Raw genomic sequence first — 24,145 nt, forward strand, 5'->3', positions numbered from 1 at the left:
CGGTGTATACTAGTGATTTTCAACTTCTAGAGGGATCCCACAGATATGGTATACACATAGTTGCATTTATCCAGCTTGCATCAATATAACTATGTAAAAATATCTATATTTGGAATGCCTTTTTAAACACTTGCCAATCACCCACAGTAATTTTACTATGGGTGGGTGGTACGTGCAGGCACAATCATGTACATAATTGTGCCTGCTCTGATTTAGGGGCGCGCAGCACACACACCCCCCCCTTCCCCCACGATCGGTGTGTCAGGTGGATTGCAGCTCCCGGTATGACACACATGAGCACAATGTCAATAAAGCAGCTATGAATTAATCTCATTCATAACTGCTCTACTTCCTATACCAGTGAGCTGTGATTGGTCCACAGCTATCACATGGTATCATGGCCAGTCACAACACCCTATACCATGTGAATAGCTGTAGCCAATCACAGATCATTAGTAATATCACAGCTGTTCTGAATGATATTCATGACAATTCAAAGCATTTCTGTTATAATGTTCATCATTGTACCAGGAATCAAAGTGTAAAAAAACCCAAAAAAACTCTGATCACCCCCCCCCCCCCCTTCCTGAGTAGTACAGTGTTACTATGGTGACACTGAACTACTCTGATGAAAATATGTAAAAAAACAAAAAAAATTAAATTGTTATAAAAATAACAATATTAAAGTTTTCTTTTGCTTTTTTTCTTTTAACATACTGTCACCAGTGGTCGTCTCTGATCACTGCACACCAGTCATATGATGTTGCTGTACTGCACTGGTGATCGTATGTTAAAAAATTGTGAAAAAAAACAAGTTTATTTCATTACTTCATTTTCCCAAAAATTGTGCCAATAAATTACAACTTGAAAAAACTTGCCATGCTTCTTACTAAATACCTTGGACTGTCTACTTTCCAAAAAGGGGTCATTTGGGAGGTATTTGTACTGTCCTGGCATTTTTAATGGTCTCAAGAAGTGAGAGGCCGTCAGTACATCAGTATTGATCAATTTTCCAATATACAGTATTTACCATAGTTTGTAGACTATAACTTTCACACAGATTAAAAAATAATCTTTGATTTAGATTATTTTAACCAAAGAAATGTAGCAGACTACATTTTGGCATAAATTTATGAAGAAAGAATTTTTGTTTGAAAAAAAAAAAACACACTTCTTCCTTTCTGTTATAAATTGTTTCAATTTTTGTTATTTTTTTTCATTTATAGAGCAAGAAAAAGTTTAGTTCAGTGGTGATTAAATACCACCAAAAGAAAGCTCTATCTGTTGATTTTAAAAATGTAATTTGGGTACAATGTTGCATGACTGAGTAATTTAAAATAAATTGAATAAATCAAGCGTTAACTATGGTGAAATGAAAACAAAAAATTTAAATGAAACTTATAAATACTGTAGCTGCTAGTGCACCCAACCCATGTCTCAGTGGGGCAAATTATACAATCATATTGTGAAGTGAAAAAATGCTACGCTACATGAAACAATGGCACAATCCTACATGAAACAATGGCACAATCCTTATATAACAAAAAACAAAGTGAAAAAATAAACTATATATATATACATATATAAAAGATAAAATAGTTGAAAAAATTAATATTGACATAAATGAAATATATTGCCAGTGTCATGGATTGTTCTCAATCATCGTCTGGGAAGACCAGGTGATGTCAATCTCAAAGGTTTTAAATGCCCAGACTCATCTGACCTTGCCCCAACAATCAGCACCATGGGTTCTTCTAAGCAGTTATCTAGAAAACTGAAACTGAAAATAGTTGACGCTCACAAAGCTGGAGAAGGCTATAAGAAGATAGCAAAGCGTTTTCAGATGTCAATATCCTCTGTTCAGAATGTAATTAACTTCCACTGTTCCTGATGACTGCCATTTCTTAAAGCAAGATCTGGAAGACCAAGAAAAATATCAGACAGAACAGCTCGCAGGATTGTGAGAAAAACAATTCAAAACCCACGTTTGACTGCACGATCCCTCCAGAAAGATCTGGCAGACACTGGAGTTGTGGTACACTATTCCACTATAAAGAGATACTTGTACAAATATGATCTTCATGGAAGAGTCATCAGAAGAAAAACCTCTTCTACGTCCTCACCACAAAAATCATGGTTTGAACTTTGCAAATGAACATATAGACAAGCCTGATGCATTTTGGAAACAAGTTCTGTGGACCGATGAGGTTAAAATTGAACTTTTTGGCCGGAATGAGCAAAGTTACGTTTGGAGAAGAAGGGGCACGGAATTTAATGAAAAGAACCTCTGTCCAACTGTTAAGCATGGGGTTGGATCAATCATGCTTTGGGGTTGTGTTGCAGCCAGTGGCACAGGGAACATGTCACGAGTAGAAGGAAAATGGATTCAATAAAATTTCAGCAAATTTTGGATGGTAACTTGATGCCATCTGTGAAAAAGCTGAAGTTAAAGAGAGGATGGCTTCTACAAATGGATAATGATCCTAAACACACCTTGAAATCCACAGGGGATTACATCAAGAGGCGTAAACTGAAGGTTTTGCCATGGCCTTCACAATCTCCTGACCTCAACATAATTGAAAATCTATGGATAGACCTTAAAAGAGCAGTGCGTGACAGACAGCCCAGAAATCTCAAAGAACTGGAAGACTTTTGTAAGGAAGAATGGGCAAAGATACCTCAAACAAGAATTGAAAGACTCTTGGCTGGCTACAAAAAGCGTTTACAAGCTGTGATACTTGCCAAAGGGGGCAGTACAAGATATTAACTCTGCAGGGTGCCCAAATTTTTGCAGACGCCATTTTTTTGTTTTCTGTTATTTTGAAAGTGTAAATGATAGAAATAAAATCTAACTTTTGTTGACATATTATAAGAATGTCTAATCTGTAATTTGATGCCTTTTTGGAGATTTTTCCATCATTCCTTGGCTTCTTTATGCACATTAATACAAAATTTTAGCTGGGGTGCCCAAACGTTCGATCCCCACTGTATATATATATTTTATTTTTTCACTTTTGTTTTTTGTTATATAAGGATTGTGCCATTGTTTCATGTAGAGCAGCATTTTTTCATTTCACAATATGACTGAGTAATTGTCACTCAGTGTGTGAGCGCAAAAAATCAGAAAATTTTCTTGGCCAGGAGGGGGGTGAAAGTGCCCAGTATTGAAGTACTGGGTAGTTAAAAGCAAATTAAATTTTGAAGTACTTTTGAATGATATACATCAAGCAGACAAATGCACTGAGAATTTTCATATGAATTTTTGTTTGAATATCTAAGTATATAGCCAGCTTTAGCTGCTGTGATAGATACGTCCCTGGTGTAATTATGATGTGTATCGATTGTCCAGCAAACAAGGAAGAAAAGAAGTGTGACTATGAAAGACTTTCCTTTCATCAGAGCACAGAACAATGATTACAACTGTTGACTGATGGAAGATAATATACAGAGCAGTGCTGGTTTCACTTCAGGTTGGAGGAATGGAGTGGAACCAGTTGGGTAATGAACTGGACTAGTTTCATTGTAGAACATTTATGGGTGAATGAGCTGACAGGAGATTTGACTTGCTATGAATTTTTCTAAAAAGATGAACAAACACCAAGTTGATCACTACCTAGTTTATAATTTATTCCTCAATGTATAGGTGACTTATCCTGCAATTTATTTTTATCACAGCAGTAGGAGGCTATTCGCACAATACAACATACAGCTGGCCACAATAAGGGAAATCTACAAATCAATATGCAATGTGCTCAGAAAAATGTATGAACAAACACTTTAACCTCCCTAGTGGTCTGATTAGGTACATTTTTATGCAGGGAAATATGTCGTTTTTTTATTGTAGGCCTGTAATTTTCAGGAATAACTCACTGAAATCTGTCCAAACAAGAGTCTATTAAACATCCCGGGTATGAAAATTTGAAACACGAAATCATAAATTATAATTTAATAAGCATAAAAAATAATATAAAAATAAATGTAATTCAACAATATAATCAAACCAAAAACACTGAAATTTGAAATATAGCGCCAAGTTCACACATCACTGAGCAAAGTCACAAAATCGTTTTCAGTGTCTGACAAATTTCCCCACGAATCATCACTCAATTCTGCAAGTGGTTCTAATTTACTATCGCTGTTCTCTAGCTGGTCTAAAACCGATTTTGATCTAAAGGGACGCTTTTTGGAGACCATGGACGTTTCTCAGTTTCCAGGCAGAAAGAACAGTAAAAATGCAGGCAGGGCACAGGACAAAGCACTCGGGACAAAATGTATGTGAAATGGTTTGATACAGTAATGTTTTACTATGTGATTTTAGTGAATTTAGTGAATTTAGTGAATGTCACTTTTTGTCACTTTCAAAGAAGAAGAAAAATGATATTTTTTACTTTCCGCTATAAAAAATATATAGTAAACTCAAAGTTAGCTATAAATTTAGGTATTCTGCTACATGTTTTTGGTAAAAAAAAAATCCCAATAAGTGTATATGGATTGCTTTGTGTGAAAGTTATAGCGTCTACAAACTATGGTATAGATACTGCAATTTACGCCATTTTTTTGCTATACAGCGCTGTGCTAGTTTAACAGACCATTGCGCGGTCATGCAATATGGTACATAAATGAAATGTATGTCCTTTTTTTCACACAAACAGAGCTTTCTTTCGGTGGTATTTGATCGCCTGTGCGTTTTTTTTGTTTTTTTTTGTTTTTGTTTTTTTTGTTTTTTTGTTTTTGCGCTATAAAAAAAAAGGCCGACAATTTTGAAAAAAAAACCAATATTTTGGACTTTTTGCTATAAAACATGTCCAGTAAAAAAAATTAAATCAAATTTTGTCATAATTTTCTTCCAAAATGCATTCTGTGACATGTCTTTGCTAAAAAAAAAAACCCAATACGTGTAAATTGGTTTTACGTGAAAGTTATAGCGTTTACAAATGGTGGGAAAGATACACAGATTTTAAATTTTTTTTTTTTATACTAATAATGGCGGCGATCAGCGACTTATGGCGGGACTGCGGCGGACATTCTGACACTGGGGGGGAACTGACTTGGGGTCACTGACATCCCCAGTGACACCAATACAGTGATCAGTGCAAAAAAAAAACACTGACACTATACTAATGGCACTGGGGAGGAAGGGGTTAACTTCTTCACTGAAAGGGTTAACTGTGTGAGGGGAGTGTTTTACTAGGGGGCGGGGGTGTGTACTGCATGGGGGACACGCTGATCGAGAGAGAGAAACTCTTCTCTCCCGATCAGCGTGTCAGGGAACTGACAGAAAGCAGAGCTACTGCAGCCCTGCTCTCTGTCAGTGATTGCCGCTAATCGGCAGGACACGGCCGGTAATGACCGGCCGTGACCCGGCGGCCGGGATCGGCGGTGCAAGTAGGGCGGCGGCGCACCTCATGCATGCCCCCTACCTGTTTTGCAAAAGCGCATTTTAAAACGCGCTTTTGCCCAGCCGTGCCGACCTGCCACCGTATTTCTACAGTGGCTGGTCGGCAAGTGGTTAAACCTGTCCAGTAAAACAAATGTAAAAAATCAAATTTCATCAATTTTAGGACAAAATGTATTCTGCTACATGTCTTTGCTAAAAAAAAATTCTCAAAACGCATAAATTAATTGGCTTGCGGGAAAGTTAGTTTACAAATGGTGTATATATACTGGAATTTTTTATTTTTCCTAGTATAATGGCATCAATCAACGACTTATAGCTGGACTGCGGCGGGCATTCTGACACTGGAGGGAAGTAACTTGATGTCACTGACATCCCCAGTGACACCAATACAGTGATCCGTGCTAAAATAACAAACATTGACACGGTACTAATGGCACTGGGCAGGAAGGGGTTAACATGAGGGAGGATCAAAGGGTTAACTGTGCTGGGTGTGTTTTACTAGGGGGCGGGGGATGTCTGGTTCACTGTAAGCACACTGCTTTGTATGGCTGTGCTGTGCAAAGCAGTGTGTAAAAGCTGACAGGGAGGAGAACGGCAAGTAATCACCCTCCGGGACCCAGTGATTGACAGCCACGGCCCCTACCCATGCTGCCCTGTAGCAGTATTTCTGTTATAGGGCGAATGGGAAGCAGTTAAAGTAGACCTTCCAATGTCAATGATCCACCTTTTTATAAAAGGCCATTTGTAAACGAATTTGCATGAAAAAAGACAAGGTGCCCCTTTATGATGTTGCTAGGGGCCCCATCATATATAGGTGGAGCCTTGTGTGAATATGACATTTAAGGCTAGGTTTATACTGCTGCAATCTGATTTTCAGTGCGGTTATGTAGTGCAACTTGGATATGATTTGCATATTCTATGGAGCCATATTCATGCTGAAATCACACCAAAGTAGTACAGGACCCTTTTCCAAAATTGTGCATTGCTGAGCTGCATTGATGTCAATGGGCACCTTCGAAAAAATTTGATTTTCATTGTCGTGCGATTCTGTGCGACTCAAGTCACATCTGAAATCACACTAGTGTGAATAGAACCTAAAATAATTTTTGGGTAAATCTTCAATAGAACTCACTGAAATGAGTTTAATTACCATGCAGGGGTCACTTTGCTTTCAAGCTGGTATGCAATACAGTGCCTGAGGACCTCGGGACATTATACAGTATACCCGATTTTGATATGATTGAAATAGAATAATATTTTGCCTACTCCTGTATTATGGTAACGTGGTAAAATCATCATGTTAAATGGCAACCCAAAGCATTAAAATGGTAGCGAGCAATTCGCCTGCACTGGAGTGCTGCAAAAAAAAAAAGGGATCATGTCCGCTTTTGGGTTCGCGTGGTATTGACAGCCACTTTTGAAATTAATAAGCTGCCTTAAGGCGATGCATGCTAAAATGTGACAACCTGTCACATAGGTGTAAGTCAGGACAACTGAAATAAGATGGGTTGAAGAAACCCCACCCTTCTCCTATTGTCCATAACATAGAGGGGTGTGGTTCCATAATCCTCAGGGAACAATTGGTGACAGTCGGCACAGGCAGAGAACACAAAGTTATCCGCTTACAAGATTTCCGGCAAAACCAAGGGATGTGGTGTTGTGTTTTTTGTTTGTTTTTTTGTTTTTTTTACTTTTCAAACTCGTATAACAAAATGCATAATAAAACAATATTCAAAAGGTATATTGAACTTACCAAAATGAAGGAGATAAGACCAGTTCAATGTTGGGGTTTACATACCCTTTAAAGCTTACATTGGGTAGTATGTACCATAATCAGCCATGTCACACCAATGCGACCCGATATCTCCAGAGTAAGAAACCTGGAGTCTCAGAGTATGAGAAAAATAGCCTCACACTCGCTGATCTCTCTTGTAACCTATCCTCAGGCCCAAGCAATGGCATGTGGCAAGTGGGGGGGACAGAGTTGACAGCATGCCTATGCAAATACTATCTTTCAGAAGGTCACTATGGTATCCACTTGATGTTTTTTATCCAGTAGCATTCTTGATTTCACATTGCAGTTTGACAATGCAGGTTTAAAATGAACCTGTCCTTTGCCCATGCAGGGCACCCTGGCCCACTGCTGTTTATACTCACATTGACTTTGCTGCTTCTTTATACCCACCATGAAATAGCAGATACGTCTGGGTATGGAGGAGATTGTTACTCCTTTCCATTCCTTTAAAGAGGATCTTTCCAATGCCACACAATTCCTCCCATGCCCCTACTGTACAAACCTGTATCCTGAATAGGAAGGTAATACACAATCATACTTGCCTATCTCTGTGTGCCTTTTTCTTCATACTTACTTATTTTTGTCCTGCCTCTGTGCTGCCTGGGTCCCTGTTCCCGCACCACCTCTTTAAAAAGATCCAGGGCACTGCGCATGTAGGGAGGTGCAGGTTCCCCTGCCAGTAGGTGGCACTATGGCATTATACAGATGGAGTGGAGTTTCTCCCTTCAGGGACTCCTTCGGAGTCTTGGAGGAGCCAGCTGTTTGATTCGACACTGCAACCGGTGGAGACCCTCAATAGCCATCTTGATGTGGAACCTTTATAAAATGGGGTTCCTGCCTCATTGGGGCATGCCTCGAGTAAGTGATAGGTCTCCGCCCGTTTCACCCACCTACTGAACAACATATCAGACTGGATGTCGCTCCATTTCCTCAAATTGAATCTCTCCAAAACCGAGCTCCTAATCTTCCCCCCAGCCCGTGCCCCCCCCCCCTCCATCACAACCAACAACGTCACCATCCGTCCCATCCCGCAAGCCAAAGTCCTTTGTGTCACTCTAGACTCAAACCTGTCCTTCCAACCCCATGTCCAATCATTGGCAAAGTCATGCAGGCTCCACCTCTGCAACATCTCCAAAATACGTACGTTCCTAACCCCAGACACTACTAAACAACTCGTTCACTCCCTTATCTCACTCCTGGACTACTGTAACTCCCTTCTCACCGGCCTACCTCATCACAGACTATCCCCGCTTCAGTCTATCCTAAACTCAGCGGCCAGACTCATCCACCTTACCAACCACTCTGCATCTGCCACCCCCCTCTGTCAATCCCTCCACTGGCTCCCGATTGCCCAACGCATTAAATTCAAACTACTAACACTGATATGCAAAGCCATTCATAATGCTGCCCCAAACTACCTCACCGACCTGATACCCAAATACCACCCAACCCATAATCTTCACTCCTCACAAGACCTCCTACTTTCTAGCTCCCTGGTCTCCACCTCCCACGCCCAACTGCAGGACTTCTCCAGGACTTCCCCCATCCTCTGGAACTCTCTCCCCCAACCCATTAGAGTGTCACCTAACCTCCTCTCCTTCAGGCACCCTGAAAACCCACCTCTCCAGGGAAGCCTACCCCACCCTCACCTAACAGCCGATCTCGAACTCCTCCACTCCTCCTACCACTCCATCCCCCACAGCCACCTCCTCCTGTACCACGATCCCCTCCCTCCTAGATTGTAAGTTCGAAAGGGCAGGGCCCTTGAACCCCTCGTGTATTATACTGTATTGTCTCATGTACTGTCCCCCACTATAATGTACAGCGCTGAGCAAACCATTTTGGCGCTATATAGATACTGTATAATAGGTCAGAGAGAGAGACTCTCAGCTCATAGACTACACCTGCCTAGTTGGGGTCTAGGGAAAAATGTTCTCATGCATGTTGGCTTTGTCATGTTTTGCACTATAAGTAGTAAGTAATAGTAAGTAGTTTAGGAGTTAAAGAAGAACTCCGGATTAGGAAAAAAAATCACTGAATATTATATTCCCCCTACACAAAACACTAAACCGTTAACATTTTGAACATCCTTACCATTTAGGAGAAAAGTCTAACTGAATTTTCAGGAAGTCATCATTGTAATTCAAAGGCTAACAGCCTCTGCTTTGCCTAGGAAGAGGTGTAACAGCAGGGATTACATCATATCCTCTCCTCTTCCTCAGCAGGAAAAGGAAACTACAGTTCCTATCAACCACAAGGAATTGCAGTGAATGTGGACAGGTACACTAGGCCTGTACATGTTGAATGTGTTTTGGAGTCTTGGTCCACTCACCACTGCAAGTGGGGCTGAATGACATCACTGCTTCCTGGAGAAAGAACTACAAAAGGATGTGCCAAGACCAGTGGGGGAATAGGAGGCCCAGCAACCACTGGTCTTACAAATCGGAAACCATTCTATTAGATTTGAAAATGAGTAGGGTATTTCAGAGCAACTACTGAATGAACAAGAAGATAGAGGACATATTCAGTGAAGGTAGGAAATCCGCAACAAAGACATGTAAAGAATCTTTTGCCCAGAGTTCTGGTTTAAACTTTGTTTCAGGGGTCGTACCCCCTTCATCAGTTGAAACAGGTTAGCCTTTCAATCTTGCTATGGATAGACGTCTTGCTTCATGGTTTGAGTTTTGATTTGATGCACTTGTTTCTTACTATCCTTGGGAGTACTCAAAAAGAATTTTATTCAATACATTTTAATAGTGGCAATGCACTATGCATTTGGTAATCGTCAAAAAAACCCAGTAAAAACACACAATACGCAAACTTCAGGGCTATATCCAACGAAGCAATACACTACCGCCATTGGATGTTCTGCTGCTTGAGTGTTAGTGTTTTTGCTTTCTGTAAACTTTTTCATGCCTAGCCTGAAGTTATTAACCTCCCTAGTGGTCTGATTATGTCAGTATTTCTGTGCTCAAAGCGGTCAATTTTTTTGCATGGAAATATGTTGTTTTTTTTATTGTAGACCTGTAATTCTTAAGAATAACTCACTGAAATCTGTCCAAAAAAGAGTCTAGTAAACATCCTGGGTATAATAAAACTTGAAACACAAAATCATAAATTATAATATAATAGTCATAAAAAAATTAATACAAGAATAATAAATTTAATTCAATAATATAATCAAACCAAAAACACTGAAATTTGAAATATAGCGCCAAGTTCGCACATCGCTGAGCTTAGTCGCAAAATTGTTTTCAGTATCTGACGAATTTCCCCACGAATCATTATCACTCAATTCTTCAAGTGGTTCTGATTTACTATCGCTGTTCTCTAGCCGGTCTAAAACCGCTTTTGACCTAAAGGGACGCTTTTTGGACGCCATGGACGTTTCTCAGTTTCCAGGCAGAAAGAACCGTAAAAATGCAGGCAGGGCACAGGACAAAGCACTCGGGACAAAATGTATGTGAAATGGTTTGATGCAGTAATGTAATACTATCAGATTTTAGTGTATTTTGTGAATGTTACATTTTTGAATTTCCCGTACGTACCGATGCTCGCAGGAAACGGAAGACAGATGCCGGTATCAGCCTGGAGGACATGGCCGGGGACACTGCAGGGGGGACATCGCGGGAGCGCAGGACAAGGTAAGTGATCGAGGGATCCCGGAGCAATGCTGCAGGGTAATCCTGAGTGTAGCTCGGGGTTACCGCTTTTGGTAATGAAACTTAACCCCGAGCTACACTCGGGAATACCGAGGGGTTAAAGGCATGCAAGCAAGTAAATGGCATCTCTTACACTTGGTTTACAGTTTCCGGGTCACTAGACACATTGGGGTATGGAGACTCTTCGCTAAGAGTCATCTTTTGTATGAAGTTAGTCGAGTGGTTACCATGGGTTACAGAAGACAACTGTCAGTCAAGCAGCCTTTCCTTAGCGTGTGCCTGTTACAGGTAGGATGACTTCTAGCAGTGAGGAAGATGTTGTCGGCACTCCTTCTACCAGCGGTCTGTCACCCAAGAGCGGAACAGCACCACAGAGGCCCCCATCCTGTACAGAGGTACAGAAGCTTAAGGTCTAAGCTGAGTGCACATACAGAGCCCACGCAAAGTGAACAGCGGGGCCAAATTCTGCTACTGGGAGAGGTAGCCGAAAATGCTGGACAGGTGGATGTAGACAAGGCTAAGCGTGATCCCCCTAAATGTAAGCCAGCAGTGAAGGTCTACATTGTGACCAGACCTGAGAGTTAACCGTTTATTGTGCAAGTGTACACAATGTATGTTCATCTCTGAGAATGGAGGCCCACCTTGAAGTTGAGTATTCCCCCCCCACGGTGGCCCCAGCCTTGTCCCAGGGCATTGATGAAGGTACCCCATGTATGTAAAGTAGAGCTATACTGTTTCAGGTGCCTAGCGTAGACTAGAAGAACCCACCCTGGGGTAGGCCTCTCATGTGACCCACCCAATGAGCAGGAGAACATAGAGAGTGTCACCCACCTGCCCCCCCCCCTACATATATACAATATAATTACAACATCAAGGACTGTGTGTGGTCTCTCCATGATTGGATACCATAGGCCTAGATCCCGCCTACATGCATGTGTGAGATGAAGTGCGCAATGTCATACAAGGTGGTATCAACAAGTTTCGAGACTAGTTTTTTTTTTAACACACCAGCAGATGGCAGCACAAAGCTGCACACACAGGCACAGGGAGCACATCGATCTTTATAAGTCAGTGTGTCAAAAGATATCGTACTGAGTACATCGGGAGTTGTGCAACTGGTGCTATTCTGACCATGTGCATTACCATGTCCATTTCATCATGGACAAGTTGCAACAAACAGCAAATGTGAAATTCTGCGTGACACTGGATAAAACAGACCAAGCTGACAGGGTTGCTTACAAAGGTACGATTTCATTCACATAGTTTAAACCTTTGTCCCAAAAGGAAAAAAAGTTTCTTTAACTGCTTCAACTTATCACTAAAGTCCATCTAAAACTACTCTTCCATCTTAGACCTGGTTCGCTCCTATGCAGTTTTCAGTCCATTTTTCAGTTTTGCAGAAATGCACAACAGTCCTTTTGATATGGTTTCCTAAGGCCAGCCATATATGGGTCAAAAATCGACCATTTTTTTTTTTTTTTGGTCCAAAAATCGGACCTAAGAATAATCGGCTGATTTTCACTCTGTTAGTGGGTCAATGTCAATGGCGGATTTTCGTGGTTCCTCCCCTTTTCGGTGATTGTGCATGTTGGGAAAATTCGTGAAAAACGACCAATTTTCGACTCAATGATGGTCAAATGGTACGATCGTTTTTCTGAAAAGAATATGCGCATGATCCGTGACCTGGAAGGAAGAGACGTTTTGCATGTTATATGGGGTGAACTTTATGAGTTGGTCGGCCGATTTTTTTTTTTTTTTTTTTTTTAAATCAATGATGGCACCATCGGATTACCGAGCGAACAACGTTTCCGGAATTCGAACCATGTATGGCCTGCATAAGGGTCACATTCACATTTGTCTCTTTTCACAAGCGCGTTTATGGAAAGGGTCAGGGACTTTTTTCCTGCAGCAGGTTGTTTTTGGTTCCATAGACGTCAGTTGAAACGCATAAAAAAACGCAGTCCTTGCACTTTTTTTAAATTTTTTTTGCTGGTTTTTCCCGCAAGACAACAGACACTTCCCCAAAATGCATAAAAAATGTGTGTGGAGAAAAAAAACGTGAAAAGCATCAACTGCACACTGCATAGGTGTAAACCAGGTCTAACACTACCCTCTCCAGAAGTTGACAGTGCTGCTGTCTATTGTAGGTTCTATATTGCTCCTCCATATACAGTGTAGGAGTGAGTGTAGCTACCCTATGACAGGAAGTGTTAATAGCCAAATCACCAGGTGAAAATAAAGGAAGGAATAAAGTCTAAAAAAATAAAACCAATGCAGCCACTACATCTACAGACTGGTAAGCTGTCATATATTATATTATGTTTCTGGGTTTAGATATGCTTTATTCAGTGCTAGAAACCAAACTTAGAATGCTCATCTCTTCACAGCTAGGATATACTGTTCAGGTACTGCTGTAAACCGTTCACAATGGGTCCCTTTCCAAAATCTGTTGAAAGATCTTAATTTTTTTTAGATGGTTATTTTCTAAGCTATTTCTGCTAGGTAAAACAACAAGAAGTCAAACTAGTAGAAGGCTGACGGTTATGCTGATAGAATTAACCAGGGTACATATCAAACCGCGAGATGGGATGGTGCTGCTTGTCCTGGCGTGAAGTTGCTCAGACGAAGCATCTCTTAAATTGTTGTGTGATCTGATTGTCCCTGGCATGGTTAATAAAGCATGATTAAGCTCTCGCTGCTCTTCTTTTATTGCCCCAGGCTGCTGGAGGCCGGTACTATGTCAGAATGAAGATTGCGCTTTTAGAGCTACGGCAAGACGGCCGGAGAATTCCAGTTTGTATGTCAGGGAATGATGTGCCAGTAAGACTTTCCAGCAGCAGAATTCAATTGAGGCCATTGTCATTCGAACTGAAGGACCATTGTTAGGCATGTTTTTTGTTTTTTTATTAATTTTGAAGGTATATGTAGTTTAAAGTCCAGCTCCGGGCAAATGTCTTCGTCTACGGGGGATAAAAAAAATGTTTTACTGACCCAATCCTCTATTCCTCCCTGCAGCTAGACTGTTCCCCACAGCCTCTGCACCACCACACGCCACTGGTCTAGGTTCCTGATGTTATCAAGACCACAGTAGGGTCCAGAGCTGAGGGACAATCTACTGCCAGACTGTGGGGGGCGCAGTCTGCCAGGGGAATGGTGGATCAAGTAAGTAAAAACACAAGGAGAGAAGGAACTTCTAAGTGCAGCAGTATTGGCAATTTAATAGGACACAAGGTATAAAAACACTTACAAGATGGTAAAGTGTATAGGCTCATCCTATATGTAAAAGGCTCATTGCATGTATCCAGCTTATAGATGTAATGGCGGGGACCGTGACGTCTTCCAGCAGCTATGGGTCCCGTGGAGCACAAGATCAAGATGGCCACTGCACTTCCAGGATCAGAGTGGAACACACACTCCGAAAGTGACATCACAAGGGATGGTAACGCGTTTCGGAGCGTGCGCAGTAGCTTCTTCATTAGACCAGGAGCACCTGAGCCAGAAATGGCTTATAAGGCTGGGGGGGGGGGGGGTTAGGAAGTGGGAGGGAATAACCCAAATGGAGAGCATGGGTGCCAACTGGTCCTACTGGTCCTAGTGCTCTAGGTGTTCTTTTGGCCCCATCTTTCACACGTCTATCCCTTTTATCTCCTGGGTATCCAAGAGCTACAACGTCCCAGAGGTCAGACTTCAGCAAGAGTGCCCTATTGACTATTTAATTTTAGGATCAAGTAAAACTGTTTCTTCTCTCCTCTAGACAAAACAAGCAATTAACCCTTTCATTGCGGGCATAGCCCCACTGCCGGGAATAAATTCTAACTTGCCCGGAGTTGGGCTTTAATGACATGTTGACATTCAGGGTAAAGTTTCTTCACAATGCACCCCCAATCACTGATGCCTATGTTACAGGATTATCAGTGATCTGGGTGCGAGGTGTGACGAAGATGTAGCCTGCAGTATCTGTATCAAAGGGGAGAACACAAAACGTGTTGCTCACTTGCATTCTGAGATTAAGGTGGAGCTCCAGGCTCCCCCAAAAAAATTGTCAGCAGCTACAAATACTCCTGCTGAATTTTAAAATAAGGACACATACCTGTCCAGGGATCTAGCAATGTCCTCACTCAAGCCGATTCTTTAATTGGCTTCAGGTGCAGGTTCCTACATCTTAAGCGAGGGAAATCGGCAGTGAAGCCAAATCATTAGAGCTCCGTCTAGGTGCAACCTAGTAATAGCATTACTGGGAGGTTTATTCATTTACTTGCTACACCCAAATCACCCACTGCACCATCCATCTGTCAAAGCTGGCCATAGACTGACCAAAATGTGGCCAGTTCAACAGGGACTGTGCAAATTTTTAAGAACGTGTGGCCGTCCCTGCTTGACAGAGGGTGATTGCTTGATCAACTGCTGTCAAAGGGACATCCTGGAAAACTTTTGTTGATCAGTGGCTACAACTACTGATTGGTGTGTACTTAAATCTGTGCACCCCACTGTCAGAATACAATGTCCTGGTGGTGGAATGAAAATAAATACCAGTCTATGGCCAACTTAAGTGTGAGGTTTTTTTTTTTTTAGAACTCCTCCGCTCTATTCAACAGGGGATCTATGAACAGACCTCTACCTTTATTGGAGCTGAACAGGACTGATGTCAGTTTTGTGACATCCATGCCATTCATTTGTCTACATTTTGACAGCGGAATGTGGTGCACCCATGCTTAATGTATTGGCTGCTGGATGTAAGTAGACTTGTCTTATTACATCAGGCTACCCCTGATATTTCATGTTTAGGTTTGGAAAATGACGCAGTCCTTTTTTAATGTTTTTTTGTTTTTCTGGACCTGGATGGATTCAGAGGTAGGCAGATGTAAACAGAGACAAGCCCTTTTACATCTGCCTACCCATAGACCTGCATGGAGTTTCCAAACAGGTTCTTCTGAAAAACTGACCTGGTCAGAGAACTTGTGTAAGGACAACACAGGGTTAATGCAATTCTCCCCTTTGTCCTATAACTGTACAGGCCTGGCAATTGGCTGCTCATAACCAAGAATTTCATCCTGGGGAACAAAAGAAGCTCAATCACTACACCATACTCTCAAATACTGGACATGGCTCAGCAATGTAGCAGCAGAAGGAGCTCAACAATGGTGAATGCCTGAAAATGGTGGGTACCTTATCAAGAGAACCTGTCACTTTGCTCTGCATGGGAAGAATGACATATAGAGGAGGTGTTTGGTTCTCTCACTAATAAAGGTATTGGAGTCTTAGTGGTCTTTTGCTTAAAACCTATACTACCTTGGTGTGTCTCCATACTGTTGCCTGACACAGCAGCGCTAACAGGTTAGCATATGGTAGATGAGGTGAGGCAGACTTTACTGTTGTTCGGCGTCTCGAACATCATTGAAACATGAAAAACGGTCAAAAAGGTGAAAGTAGCCTTTAATTTGTGTCTTATACATCTGCCTGGAGATCAGCTTTAGAAGTTTCGTACCACTTACACCCATATTCAGAGTTTAAAATGAAACATGGTGACATTTGGCAGCCCCCACCCTTAGGCATGTGATCCTTCTCCCCATAGCATCCTGCATTTTTCTTTTATTAATTTGAGGTGGCTGAGACAAATCTGTTACAGTGGCAGATGGGACTTGTAGTCTTCCATTCACAGAGGGACTTGTAGATCTCAATTGAACATGAATGTGGCGATGTCACCACATGTGTAGTCCATTGATTACTTCTTGAAGCTCTTTAACTGAAAGTCCATACCTCTGTATGGACCAGGGTCTGGAGGAAGTCTGCCTGAGCATTGCACTAATTACAGTTGCAATGCACGCTTTTTTTTTTTTTTTAATTGTGGGTGCATTTATTAATTTTCTTTTTTTTGCAGAATATGAAATATGCATTTAATGCAGCTTTTAATTCATTAATACATCGTACTTTTTTTAAAAAAATGCAAGCAATTTACGTGCTATCAGCCTCTTGCAGTCCCTCTTCACCAGAACTTAAAAGGAACCAAACAGTAGTTGTGATCAAATTTAAGGAAAGAACTACACCACTCTGTATTCTTTGTGGCAGCAGTCTTTTCGAGAAGAATTTAAAGAGACAATCGGTTAGATCAGAAAATATCTGCTCCTGTGTGGGAGTATCAAAACCATTCAATCTAACATTGAATACACTCTGGGATTTGTATAACAGCACTATTTTTTTAAAATTAATTTTTTACAATTACAATTTAGCATTTTTATTTGGAAATTCTTTGAAAAAAAATTTAAGTTGCAAAAAGTTCCTTTTTGCTGGAAAAGGTACTTATGGGGAAAAAATTATTTCTAAGAATCAGTAATGTGTATTACCATACAGCTGCAAAGCCCACTGTTTAAGCCATGCTCTGATCTTTTTTTTTTTGTTCATGCTAAATATCTAAACTCATAGTAGTTCTTGCATAAGCCTGCTAGAGCTCTAGCTGAGGAATTTGCCTGTCTATGAATACCATAAAGCGCCCGTAGATAAATGATCTTGTCTTGTATGGTTCGATCAGAATTGTCCAGCTGGTGGATCTTCCAATTGCCTTCTCATGGCTATAGGCAAGAGGTCAGAAAGATTTACAGGCATGATTCCATTGCCCTTAGGCATCTGCTGACACATCATATACACTCAGCCAGACTACTTATAAAGAGGGAGGGGCAATAAGACTCTGAAGAGTTATTCCATTGATGTTTATGCTGGCCATACATGCATAGATTGCTTTTGTCCTAACAGGTTCCTCCATCCATGTTAGAGCGGACGGACGAATCTCATCTACAGGGATACCCGAACAGGGAGGACCAAGAGTGTCACTTGAGTGACAGTTTAGAGTCTGCTGGGACCACTGTCATCACATCCAAGATGACGGCACCCAGCAAACGTTCTGGGCTTTCAGATGTCTACATGTATGCAAAAAATGTGTTAAATGCAGCTATAATCTTACACAGACACAAATCTTGCCTATTGACTCCAATGCAATATGGCTCTTTTTGCCAAAATCCGGTGAAACAAAAGCAGTCAGTTTTGCTTATCCACACTAGGCAGCTACAATTGGATCAAGCAACAATCTGTAGGTGCTCCTCAACCTTCATAGTAATCCTGATTAGTAGAGCTGGATTTTCCTGATGGATTAAGATAAGTGGGAGCAGGGCATGCATTTACGTGGTAGAAACATGCAAAGTTGCCCTATGTTTGTAGCATGATTTAAATGCTGTAGGCACTTTATCTGGCTGATTGTTCTACCCAAGTCCAATTGACTGCTCAATTGCTAGACCCAAAGGCATAAAATTGATCGTTCAGTCGCCCTATGTTTTTAGTGTGATTTAAATGCTATAGGCACTTTTATCTGTCTGAGTGTTCTACCCAAGTCCAATTGATTGGTCCCAAAGACATGAGATTGATTGCACAATTAGCCTATGTTTGTTGCATGATTTAAATGCTGTAGACACACTTCTCTGTTTTAATTGTTCCACCCAAGTCCAGCTGATGGGTCAACTGCTAGACCCAAAGAGATTGTTGATTAATCTGTTTGAAAATCAGCCAGGGCAAGAGACTGTCATCTCTCGGGCTCCCTTGGGTTACCGCACTATGTTTGTACCATGACTTAAATGCTTGTTCTACCTAAGTCTGATTGGGCAACTGCTGGACCCATGATATGTTTGTTGTTTGACTGCACAATCACTCTGTAGCATTATTTAAATGCTGTAAGAGTTTTTATCTGTCTGATTTGATTGTTTTATCCAAATGATCAACAATCTCTTTGGTTCCAGCAGTTGACCGATCTGTCAAAAACCAGTCTGAGCAGGGGACTGTCACCTGTGGGGCTCCCCTGGGTTACCACCAGGGTCTTCAGGAGAGAAACATAAGCCATGAGGGGGCTGTGTGTATGTGTTCTGCCAGTGAGTGATAAAAGGCAGAGCTGGTCCCTGTTTCTAGTCTGCACCCGCACTTGGAAGAGCAGGGAGGGGTAGAGGAGGCAGGACTGGAATGGGAGGAGAGAATTCAGAGTATTGTATGGAGGTTGGAGGAAATGAGACAACCTCTCTCTCTCTGACTTTTTTTTTCAAAGTCTATTAGACTCCAGGCTTTCTAGCAAATGTTTCTGCTTATAGACTTAGCTGGACTGTGTGTGTATCTGAGATGACTTGTACTCTGAGAGCAGTGTGCATGCATTGTGAGCCTTGGCTGCCGCCTCTGTGCTGCTCTGTTTTCATTTAAGCTGCAGCTCTCAGTCCTCATTCATTGCGTTCATTGAGAGAATTATAGGATAACTGTAGGAAAGCACCAGGAATTCCGCAAAGAGGTGGATGCCGCTTTACCTGCTGCAAGAAGAGAGTGGCTTGCTGGATAAGTTTTGTACCTATTGTTGGTGGATTCTAAGTGTCTGCTGGACCAACTTTGCAGAGTTTGGAGGAAGCAGAGGACAAGCGGCTCTTACGGGGATAAAGGTAGGATATAATGAAGTGCTCAATGTCCTGGAATGAAGTTGGGCTGATGTCTTAAGGGAAATTCTGCCTGTAGAGACAAATTGCCAGTGGCAGGAGAGCTAAAAAGTCTGCCTGAGTGTTCCTATGGAATTGCTCGCTTATACTGGCCTGAGTGCTGCTGGATCTCGATTGCTAGCAATAGGAGCAAAATCTTGCTGCCTCAGCTACAGTGGAAGCAATTCCATAGGGACAAACGTACAGCCTCTTGGTGATCCTGTCACTGGTGATTTCAACAAATTACTAGCGGCAGAGTTGCCCGTCTGACATCAGCCTTGCTTTTCATTTACTTTGTTGCAACATTATGGACCAAACCTTAGTACCTCTTTGGCTGTACATCAATGGTTGTCAACTTTCTTAATATAGGGGGCTCTTGGCATTACAAAAGGAACGCAAATAATTAGTGAATGTAATACTACAGAAAGCTGTCAGAGATTGAAGACATGCAACAGGAGATGGTCAAAGACTATGGACATGCTACAATTGATGGTCAAAGATTATTAGCAAGTTAGAAGGGATGGTCAAAGACTTAGCACACACTATAAGAGGTGGTCAAAGACTGCAGACATGCTATAAGAGATGGTCAAAGTATATGGGCATGCTATAATAGATGGTCAAAGGCTATGGGCATGCTGCAAGAGATGACCAGAGACTATAGGAATGCTACAAGAAATGAAAACTAGTGACAAGCTACAAGAGATGGTCAAAGACTACTGGCATTCTGAAAGAGATGGTCAGACTATGGGAATGCTAAAGAGATGGTCAGAGACTATGGGTATGCTACAAGGGATGGTTGGAGACCACAGCCATGCATCAGCAGATGGTTAGAGACTACAGACATTCTATAGGAGTTGTAGGAGATTGGGCGCATGCTTCAGGAGGCCATCATAGACTGGGGACATGTTATATTAGACTGCTGGAGATCACTGCTCCAATGGCCTTCATTTATTCTTGCTATAGCCCCCTTAAAAACCTGTACCACATTTGAGATTTTTCTTGGCAAGATCCATTATAAAAATCAAAGCGATAAAACCAGGAAATGGATGAACAGCACAAAAATATGAAATAAACGAAACCAAATAATTATTAGAACCCAATCTACATATTTTTCCTTCACTGGCATAAGATAGAACTTGGGTAAGAAAAAAAACAGACTTTTGACAGCAGAGACCCTAAAGGCCCTACAAGTGTATGCGACCCCTGACCTTCAAATTGGGCATATAAGATTTACAGGATTTACTGACTCTTAATATTTCCCCATTAAACACGATTTCTCCATTTGTAGAAAAAAGGAACTAAACATCTGCTTAAAAATTAGCGAATGGAGATGAGCCAATTTCATAAATCCAATTCTTTTTGGTGATTCTCAGGTTTTTGATACAGCCAAAATATGCACAGGCAGATTTGCCTGATTGGCTGAAATTCGCACAGCTTGCCAACTCATGCATTTAGGATTTGTGAATTGTATGATTTTCTCCATGGGATAGGCAAATGAGCAGGAATGTATTCACAAAGTTGAGGTTTTTGCCTCCTTTTTTTTTTTTTTTTTTTTTTTTCCCAATTCATGAATCCACTCACTCAACTCTTATTACATATTAGCCTTGGTTAAATACTTATGATCCAGGCAGTAATAGCGGCAAGCATTGTGATATCTTTTCCAGGGACACTTTTCTATTGAGGTATCTAAACTTGGCACTTTTACAGGACCGAAGGGTGCTAAGGGCCAGCTGTGATGTGTTTTATTTCCTTTTAATGGAAGTACTTCTGCATTTTAAATGCTGCCCTTCAAAAATATACATTTAAAAGGTGGTGAGAACTACATCCAACAATTGGGGTCCATTTTCATTTCTGCATTAATTTAAGGCAGCCCCCTGAAATCAATGGGTTTCCAATGCACCAAAATATCACGAAAATGGGGCATGTTGCAAAATGTTACTTTTTACTTACCTGCAGTCTCTAGGACAGGATGTAAAGGGAAATCCTCTGAAGGGACACACAAGACAAAGACCATGTTTTTAACCATTCCCTAATCTATCAAAGCCCAAAATATTGGCTTTACATACTTTAATTTTGCGAAAGTGAACTGAGAACAAGCTGAGGCAAACTTTTATTGGTTGTAAAACTAATTTAGGTGCCTCAAACTGAAAATGCTGAGGACCTTTTTCACATGGGCACTTTCCATTCCATCTCAGCAAAAGATCCTAGGCCGATAATCTTCTGAGTCGGGTCAGAACCGATATGGATTTCACATGGTTTTTTTCTCTGTCTTGTTTCATATGAAACACTGAAAAATCCATGTAACCTCTCTCTGGCAGGTTTAAAGTAGTATTCCAAGCTAAACCCATATAGTCTTTAAATGCTCCCACCTCTCTCCTAACACCTTTGCTGACTAACTCCTGTCTGATCACATGATCCATTTCCCCTATGTCAGCCAGCAGCAGCTGCTGGGGAGAGGAGGGCGTGCCAACAACTGATGGGCCATAGGAAACCTGTGGGTGACGTCAGTGCTCCTGAAATTTCCAGCTGTTGAGCAATCTCTTTAAGTACCAATTTACGTAAAAGCAATCCATTGCAGTGTGATAATGCATGCACGCTAATGTGCATTTTTGTACACGTTATTGTGTGTTGCGTTAAGGCAGCCCATTCATCATGAATGGGCTGCTAATGATCCCAACGCACAAAAAGGTCATGTATTTTTATTTTTTTTTGTTAATGCAGTGCACCACAGCACTGGGTATGCAGGTTGTGGTGCACTATGATTAGTTGTCGTTTGCACTCTAATGTATAAGGCATTGGTGTATCAGTCACAGTGAATGCCCCAAAGTGTACCATATGTAGAGCAGGTGCATTGGCAACACACATTTTAGCATGCATTTGCTGCAATTCACAGGGATGAATGAGGCATCAATACATATGGCCATCTCTCCAGTGCAGTGGATAAATGGTTAGCACTTCCTCCTGGCAGTACTAGGGTTGTTGGTTCGGATCCCAACCACGGCACCTCCTGCCTGGAGTTTGCATGTTCTCCATGTGCCTGCGTGGATTTGCTCCGGGTACTCTGGTTTCCTCCCACGCTCCAAAGACATGCTGGTAGGTTAATTAGCTCCTGTCTAATTTGGCCCTAGTATGTGTATGTATGTGTATGGCCTCAGGGCCTGGTCTGTGCACAATTTGGCACGGTACCACTTTTTTATTTTCTATTTATTTAATTTAATCACTCCCACGTTTGTCACTTTTTTCTGCTTTTGTGTGTGTTTTTCACAGGATGGAGGGTGTGGGTCCTCGGGCCTTCCCTGAAGTCTAGGGGGAGGATGTGTGGCCTTTTGGTTCCTTCCTCCCCTGATCCCTAGGGGGTTTTCTCTTCGGGAGAGCCCCCTGACCAAGTACTGGATGTCCGGCTTCGGCTGGACATAAGGAACGGTGGTCCACCAGGCCTTTTGGCCAGGAGGACCAAATGGGAACCTTGTCCCTGTCAGGAGCTTCGTGCCCCGGGGGATCAGGGTAGTGGTCCAACCCCTTCGGGGGTAGGACAAAAGCACACCCCCAAGTGCACTTTTTCGTGTGGTGTTCGCACTTGCACTTTTTTTGTGATCACTTACGGGTTTTTCCGTTGTAGTTTGCACGTTTGCGGACTTAAAAAAATAAAAAAATGTGTATGTATGAATGTAAGTTAGGGACCTTAGATTGTACACCCCTTGAGGGTTAGGGACTGATGTGAATGTGTGTGTGTGTGTGTGTGTGTGTGTGTGTATATATGTATGTATGTATGTGTGTGTGTGTGTGTATGTATGTATATGTATATATATATATATATATATATATATATATAATGTGTGTGTGTGTGTGTGTGAATGTACTATATATATAATGTGTGTGTGTGAATGTACTATATATATATATATATATATATATATATATATATATATATATATATATATAATGTGTGTGTGTGAATGTACTATATATATATATATATATATATATATATATATATATATATATATATATATATATATATAATGTGTGTGTGTAAAGCGCTACATAAATTGTTGGCGCTATACAAGTACCTGTAATAAGTACATAAATAATCTCTCCACCACTCATACCCTGACTGGTTATCTTCTGATTTTTTTGCACTCATTCATTCCCCCAGCTCTCTGGAAGAGGTTGGGAGCCTGTGCAATGTATTGTGTTACAGGGATTTCATCTGGTATATGCGCTGTAATCGCACTAATACACAAGGCTGCTGTGTCTTTTTCGGGAACAGAAGTTTGTCCACTTTCCTTATATTACTAGACAGGCGAACCTTGGAAAAGCTAAGTTGATGCATGAGTGAGCTGCAGTATGTATTGGGAAAGTTGCACATTGAAGCATAGATTACTTTCCTAAAATAGACGGTATCCCCATGTCATCACATCACAAATCCAAAAAAATAAGGGACTCCTTCCTAATTTAAGGCGAGTGGGTGGAGCCATGTAAATGACTCTATTCCCTTGGGCCAGCTGTGCTTCCAGATCCCTGTTTTATAGCACAGATGTAGTCCAGCATTGTAGAGCCATTTAATCCAAACTGCATGCAGCTGTTTTCGGCGAGTTGGCCATGTGTTTAAAATAAAGCTAGTGTAGCTATCTGCAATCTTTCGCTCTATATTTTTATTGCTGTCTGTGTCCCCATTGGGGAGATACAGCCTTCTATTTGTACTGGTGACCCCTGTCATCTAAAATGCAAACTAGAGGAAATCCAATATTTTTAGAATTATGATTTTAGAGTTCAGAGGTACGGGGAAATTTTCCAA

The 24,145-nt window shown here is 41.3% G+C and overlaps 1 protein-coding gene across 2 annotated transcripts in view; it reads left to right on the forward strand.

The window, feature by feature from the left end:
• EVA1A (eva-1 homolog A, regulator of programmed cell death) overlaps nucleotides 1-24,145 on the forward strand; it is a 576,027-nt gene that overhangs the window by 448,180 nt on the left and 103,702 nt on the right. Inside the window, exon 1 of one of the 2 annotated variants that reach the window (XM_089656120.1) lies at nucleotides 18,968-19,314. The exons of the other annotated variant lie outside the window; for it this stretch is intronic. The gene's annotated coding sequence lies outside the window, so the exon portion shown is untranslated. Of the gene's footprint in view, nucleotides 1-18,967; nucleotides 19,315-24,145 lie in introns of those variants that run through there. 2 annotated transcript variants of the gene reach the window in all.

This window comes from Staurois parvus, unplaced genomic scaffold (genome assembly GCF_062004578.1).
Source record: "Staurois parvus isolate SC_StPar_1 unplaced genomic scaffold, SC_StPar_1.0 ptg000886l, whole genome shotgun sequence".
In the NCBI taxonomy this organism is placed as follows: domain Eukaryota; kingdom Metazoa; phylum Chordata; class Amphibia; order Anura; family Ranidae; genus Staurois; species Staurois parvus.